Genomic DNA, 7515 nt, shown 5'->3' with positions numbered 1-7515 from the left:
GCATTTGAACAGTCAATAGCAAATACTTAAACTAATAACAAAACATACTTACAGTCGCTGATTCAGAAGCGCCAGATTGTCATAGCAAAGTCGGAATTTACCCTTTTTGTTTTTTTTTTTAGAAATAGCCTTTGTGCACAGCCAGCCTTGTACTCTTCTAGGTCGTCCATAAAATGCGTTGCACAAATTCGAACATCTGGGTTGTGCTGTTCTGTTGTAAATAAATCTTAACCAATGATTCCTAATTGCACTGGAATAATGATGCTGCAAATTCAGCCTTGCATCACAAGAATACATTACGTTTCAAAAATGTATTAAAATAAAAACAGCTTTTTAAATTGTAAAACTATTTCACAGTGTTACTCTTTCATACTGTATATTACATGAAATAAATGCAACCTTGAGCATAAAAGACTTCTTTCAAAAAAAAAAAAAAGTCATGACTCTAAACATTTGAATGATCACCTGTTATACAATACAGCTCACTTCATTAGTGTTAACACACTGTATCAGAGAGAACTGATGCCCTATATGCTACAATTACAAACAGCACTCAATCGTTTACACCAGTTTTGTGTGGAGCAAAATTTGCCACCTACATAGATCGTTCCAAATCAGTCACTTACAATGGTTAATAACAGGTTAGAACGCTGCCTTATAAGACAGTTGCCCATTTAGGCAGTAGACAGCTCACTAGGTTTTGAAACAGAGCCATTATAACCTATTATTACACTGCCAAGACTGAAGGAAAAAAAAAAACTAACTAATTCCAGACAGGATGTGTGTGATGGTGTTTCTCTGAGCAGTAGTTGGTATTATCAGTTGCTGCTGTATGATTGCATGCACATCTGTCCGACCCTCTTTCTGAGTGTGGAGGCGTTTGCTATGCTGATGGCAGCTGTGATTCAGGGTCAGGTGCTGTGGGTGTATAACAAAGACAGAGATCGAGCCTGTCTGAACATGGACCAAACACCGGATCTCCCACACAGCGCTGCGCTGCATGAAACCGTAACACGATAACACCTACACACCACCAGCACACTGTAAAATACTGTGTTATGCAACTGTTCTGACGTTACTCAGGTATTTTACTATTTATAATTACTGCCATTTGCTGAGGAAAGCATTACTTGTAATATTGCTCATACCTATCTGAACAAAGCCATAAAAAGTATTTAACCTAAGGGTGTAATTTTGGTTCTGTGTAGTGTGTCAATTATATATTACTTTCAATGTTTTAAAAGCATTTTCTATGGGTAATTTGCAGATTGTTTTGGTGCCTCAGGGACTGTGTTAGTCTCTGGTGTCATGTAAAATTACACACTCTGTCTGACATGTAATCCAATTTTTAACTCTTGTAATCTAGCTAAGACACTATTTGGAAACACGGTTGAAAAGTTCCTTATATGTAGTGTTTTTTGTTCTGCCAGAGTTGCTGAATATATTATTGAGCTCTTAACAACATTTAGTAATAACTTTATGGTAGGTTACATTTAGACATGTTTATCAGTGAAACATTATGAGCTTGAATTGTTTACATTTTTTTTTTTTTTACTTTTTTTGTTGTTGGCCAGATTCCCCGAGTATATTATTGAGCATGAGACTTTATTAAGGACTCTTAACAACATTTAATGATATCTTGATGGCAGGCTACATTTTGGACATGTTTATCAGCTAAAAATATGGGCTTGGACTGTAGTGAATAGTTTGTTTACAAATAAACCCTTTTATATTTTGTTTTTTGTTCGTTTTGTTTTCCTAGATTTCAGGAATATATAATTGAACACTAGGCTTTATTGATGACTCTTAAGAACATTTAACAACAATACGGCTTTGAACTGCAGTGAATTGATTAACAAATAAAAACATTTTTGCTTTTGTCTTGCCAGATTCCCTGAATATATCATTGAGCATAAGGCTTTACTGAGCACTTAACAACAATATGGCTTTGAACCGCAGTGAAGTGATTAACAAATAAAACCTTGTTTTTTTCTTTGTTTTTGTATTGTTTGTTTTTTTTGTCTTGCCAGATTCCCTGAATATACCATTGAGCATGAGACTTTACTGAGGGCTCTTAACAACAATATGGCTTTGAAACTGTAGTGAATTGAATAACAAATAAAACTTTTTTGTTGTGGTTGATTTTTGTTTGTTTTTTTAGATTCCCTGAATATTGAGCATGATGCTTTAATGAGGACACTTAACAACATTTAACAATATTGGCTTGAACTGTAGTGAACTACTAATAAAGTATTTTTGTGTTTTGTTTAGGTAGATTCCCTGAATATACTATTGACAAAGAGGGTTTGTTGAGGACTCTTGATGACCCTTAATAATAACTTTATTGTAGGCTACATTTTGGGCATTTATAAGGCAGCGAAACAATATGTGTTTGAAATACAGTGAATTCATTGTTTACGAATAAAATCCCACCAAACTAGCTCTTCGGTGTCAGATTTCATAGCTTTGTGCAGATGTATTGTTGTTTCTCTCTCTGGCTCCTGTAGGGCCTCTCAGTGGTCAGAGTCACATGTACACTACATACCTGAATGCTGTGAAGAAGCTGATTGGCCATGTGTCCTACCAGCGTCTGGTCCTCGGCTTCCTTTTCTCCACTTTAGCTTTTCAGGTCGGATTTCTGGTTTACCTGTAAAGTATGTGTAAAATTAGAACTAAAACAAAAAGACTACCTTGACATGCAATCACAAATTGCATGTGGTAAATATTCAAAACCTAGATTCTATAATGTATAAAATCATCATGTTGTATTTGAAAGCGAGGGACTAATACAGCAAATAGTTTCATTTTTTTTAAATGAGAGTGCTCCATTAGTGCTTGCTAAAATTGCTGAAACATTTTTGGGTTCATTTCCAGATGTCTTTGGGGAACTTCACACTGTTGCTGGCTTAGGAGCTCAGTTCCAGTATCTCATGTTAGCCATACTGGTAAGTCTAGACATAAAAATGCTGTAGTTTTATAAACAAACTCAAAACACTATGGCACAGTAACATATATGTTAGTTATAGTGTTACTATATGATGTATTTTCGCACCACTTGAACACTTTATAGACTAATCAGCATCCAGGACTAGAATTGTCTTTATATTATAATCTTTATTTTGCCAAAACCAGAATCAGTTACACTGATGAACAGATGTTTTAGCATGGTTTATGAGATTTTTAATTCCTTGGATGTCCTAATGTGCGTAAGGTCCTAAGGTGTCCGCTACCATATCAGTGCCAATGTGGCAGATGGCGCTGGTGAGGCTGGGCAAGAAAACTGCACTTTTTATAGGTCTACCTGTAAGTTTACTTTGTTTAATGGTGAAGAGACCAGACACAATGATTCTGCAGATGTACTCTAGTTGTTAAAGAACTGGGCTAGTAGCTGGAAGGTTGATTCAAACTTGAGCTATAAATTTTGTTCCCACTGCAAAACACCTTCACATTTTCAAAGTGATCAATATGTTCTTTTATGTGTTTCTTCATATAGCTCCTCATTCCAGCTCTAGTGGTCCTAGTTGCCATGCCAGAGAACTTTCCAGTGTACATGGTTATGTGTGTTTTGGCTGGATCTAGTTTAGCAGCACTGTTCTTGTTACCATGGTGAGTAACAGTAAGACCTAGATCTCTCCACTTCATGCTGTTCATCTCTGCTAATCAGGCCAGCATTCTCCAGCATCGAGACTTTAGCTCTTGGTGATCCATCCGTAAATCTTCACATGAAATTTTATGCAGGGGATTGCCATCACTTCTGGTAATATTTATATTTTGAAGGGAAGTTGTGCCTTTGTACAATTGTCCTCCAGAAAAAAAAAAAAGTCATGTGATCCAACTAATTTTTAAGACATGGTAGTTCAGGTTGTGAAATGTCACGTGGTGCAGCCTCCCAAAAACATATGAATGATTGATCTATTATTAGTAGTAGTAGTAGTATTATTTGGAATTAAATAATTAATTAAAATATATATAATGTTTAAGGTGTGTTTACTTACATGTATTCACATGTAAGGACAATATGTTAAAATGTTTTACTTGATGATTACATCAAATTACACTTCAAACTTTTGAAAACCATATAATACCAATGTGGATACAAAGAGTACATTTCTAAGAACTCAGCACATGTCTTTTAAACAAGATTTGTGAAAGATTTTTCCTTTTCTTCATCTTGGATGCTCTTATTCAGGGGCGATTCTAGGATTTTCATTTTAGGGGCCTCAGCCCCCAATGAGGGTGAGTAGTAGGTAGGTAAGTAAATAAATAAAAAATAAATCAATAAATCAATCAATCAATAAATAAATGTTTGACTAATAGGGTAGGGTGGTATACTTAACTTATTTTAGTATTCCACTGTATTGCATAGATATACTATGCATAATATGCTTAGGTACAATATTTGAGTACTGACTAAGCCAAATACAAGTCTTCCTGATCACACACACACACACACACACACACACACACACACACACACACACACACCTGTTTACTGTACAAACACAATTTTACTATTTGCATTTCTAGTACAAACCTCTTTGCCACATGCACTGTAATATATTTTACATTTAAAGTTACATTTTCAAATGTAAATAGCAACATGATCATTTTATAAAGTATATAAAGCTTTTTATAAAGCATTCATATGTGTTAAGGGCTACATTTTCGCTGGAGGAAACTGTGATGAGGGGTGAAAACTTTACAGTAGATGGGAAACCGATTGCTCCCCCATGACATTTTGTAAACTGTATGCATGACAAAGAACTGCACAGATGCAGATATTATAACAATCTATCACTAAAGCCCCCCTAAAAATGGCCTAGCGACACCCATGCTCTTATTTATCATTGATTATTTATTAAACTTCTGCACATAACTAATCCTGAACCACTTGTGCAAACTGGGCAATTACACATTAAATCTTATTAGAGACAGGCGTGCTATTACTTCTATAAGCAAACACAACTTTGCCTACTGAATGATAAAATGGGTGAAAAAAATTGATTTACACAAAAGTAGAGGTTTGTAAGCAACACCCTAGAAATCAAATCTACAGCAATACAAAAACCACTCAAAGCATCCTTACAACTACATAGCCTACTCCCTAGCATGGTGGTTGCACATTTTTGCACAGGGAAGCATCACTCACATTTCTTCACAAAATGTAAAAATTTGGTTTAAATACCTAAAATGTCTTGTTTTGCTCAGGTCAATGCTGCCAGATGTAGTGGATGAGTTCACTGTTCAGAACCCGTCCTGCAAAGGCCTGGAGCCCCTGTTTTTTTTCCTGCTCGAGGTTTTGCAACAAGCTTGGAGGCCTGTCTGCTGGCATCTCCACTATGACACTACAGTGAGTCAGCACTCGCTCTCTCTAAGCCAATGTAATGCCTGATTTACAGTGGCAGTCGGTCAGTTTTTAAAAATACTGGAGCTCGGTTGTTCAAGCTCTGTGTGTCCTGCAAGTTTTTAAATACTGTCAGGCGAGAATGTTTGGCCAAAACAAAACCGAGCTAATGTTTGCAATAGTTCAGCCTTTTTGTGGAAGTCTGAAATGTTTACCTTGACATATTTACACTGAGCAATGTGTTTGGTTGAAGCTTCACAGGATATAAAGCAGGTGCATGTAGTCATGCAGATGGAGTTGTCTTGGCCCTGAAACTGCTTTTGGCCCCCATTCCAATCGGCTTTTTGCTGGTGGGTTTAGTGCTTTTCTATCTGTACCCAATTAATGATGTACGACGGAAGCAGATTCAACAAGATCTCGGAAACACAAGGTAAGATATACGAGTATCAGCCAATGTCTAAATCTTATATGATTTATGAATGTTAATAATAATAGTGTATTCTGTATTTTCTTTTGCCTTTTTAGGTCTAACAGTGCCACACTTGCCAGATTAGAAGACGGAAATGTTCCCATAACTCAAAAAATCTATGACTCCAGTCAGAGTTTCATCTTCAAATCAAAGACTAGAATAATCTCTCATCTTAATGCAAAAAAATCTGCCTGTCAACACAAGTGCTGATTCACACACCAGGATGTCAAGTTCCAAGTTAGCAATCCAATTTCATAAATCAAGAACTTACCCAACATCATCACAACAATATAAATCAAGTGTGAAACGTCATGAATCAAGGTTGAGCAAAACACGTGAACATGCACTGAAGCGTCATGATATTTCAGATAAGAGGTCAAAAGTTACATGGGTGTAGATGTTTAAAATTGGAGAGTGTGCATTCAATGCGTGAAGTAGGCTATACTTTACAAGCAAACATGTCTGTATGGAACTGCGCCATTGACTCCCTAAATAAAACTTTGTCAGATTTTCACTCCTTTTTTGGAATTACAGCAATACAAAAACCACTCAAAGCATCCTTACAACTACATAGCCTACTCCCTAGCATGGTGGTTGCACATTTTTGCACAGGGAAGCATCACTCACATTTCTTCACAAAATGTAAAAATTTGGTTTAAATACCTAAAATGTCTTGTTTTGCTCAGGTCAATGCTGCCAGATGTAGTGGATGAGTTCACTGTTCAGAACCCGTCCTGCAAAGGCCTGGAGCCCCTGTTTTTTTTCCTGCTCGAGGTTTTGCAACAAGCTTGGAGGAGGCCTGTCTGCTGGCATCTCCACTATGACACTACAGTGAGTCAGCACTCGCTCTCTCTAAGCCAATGTAATGCCTGATTTACAGTGGCAGTCGGTCAGTTTTTAAAAATACTGGAGCTCGGTTGTTCAAGCTCTGTGTGTCCTGCAAGTTTTTAAATACTGTCAGGCGAGAATGTTTGGCCAAAACAAAACCGAGCTAATGTTTGCAATAGTTCAGCCTTTTTGTGGAAGTCTGAAATGTTTACCTTGACATATTTACACTGAGCAATGTGTTTGGTTGAAGCTTCACAGGATATAAAGCAGGTGCATGTAGTCATGCAGATGGAGTTGTCTTGGCCCTGAAACTGCTTTTGGCCCCCATTCCAATCGGCTTTTTGCTGGTGGGTTTAGTGCTTTTCTATCTGTACCCAATTAATGATGTACAACGGAAGCAGATTCAACAAGATCTCGGAAACACAAGGTAAGATATACGAGTATCAGCCAATGTCTAAATCTTATATGATTTATGAATGTTAATAATAATAGTGTATTCTGTATTTTCTTTTGCCTTTTTAGGTCTAACAGTGCCACACTTGCCAGATTAGAAGACGGAAATGTTCCCATAACTCAAAAAATCTATGACTCCAGTCAGAGTTTCATCTTCAAATCAAAGACTAGAATAATCTCTCATCTTAATGCAAAAAAATCTGCCTGTCAACACAAGTGCTGATTCACACACCAGGATGTCAAGTTCCAAGTTAGCAATCCAATTTCATAAATCAAGAACTTACCCAACATCATCACAACAATATAAATCAAGTGTGAAACGTCATGAATCAAGGTTGAGCAAAACACGTGAACATGCACTGAAGCGTCATGATATTTCAGATAAGAGGTCAAAAGTTACATGGGTGTAGATGTTTAAAAT

General features: G+C 36.7%; 1 pseudogene; it reads left to right on the top strand.

Annotated features, from left to right (window-relative positions):
- The window catches only part of LOC107703988 (sodium-dependent lysophosphatidylcholine symporter 1-like), a 17658-nt pseudogene extending 10143 nt beyond the window's left edge, over positions 1 to 7515 (top strand).

Source organism: Sinocyclocheilus anshuiensis, unplaced genomic scaffold (assembly GCF_001515605.1).
Source record: "Sinocyclocheilus anshuiensis isolate Anshui unplaced genomic scaffold, SAMN03320099.WGS_v1.1 scaffold1574, whole genome shotgun sequence".
Taxonomy (NCBI): domain Eukaryota; kingdom Metazoa; phylum Chordata; class Actinopteri; order Cypriniformes; family Cyprinidae; genus Sinocyclocheilus; species Sinocyclocheilus anshuiensis.
This window is presented reverse-complemented; position numbering and strand designations above follow the sequence as displayed.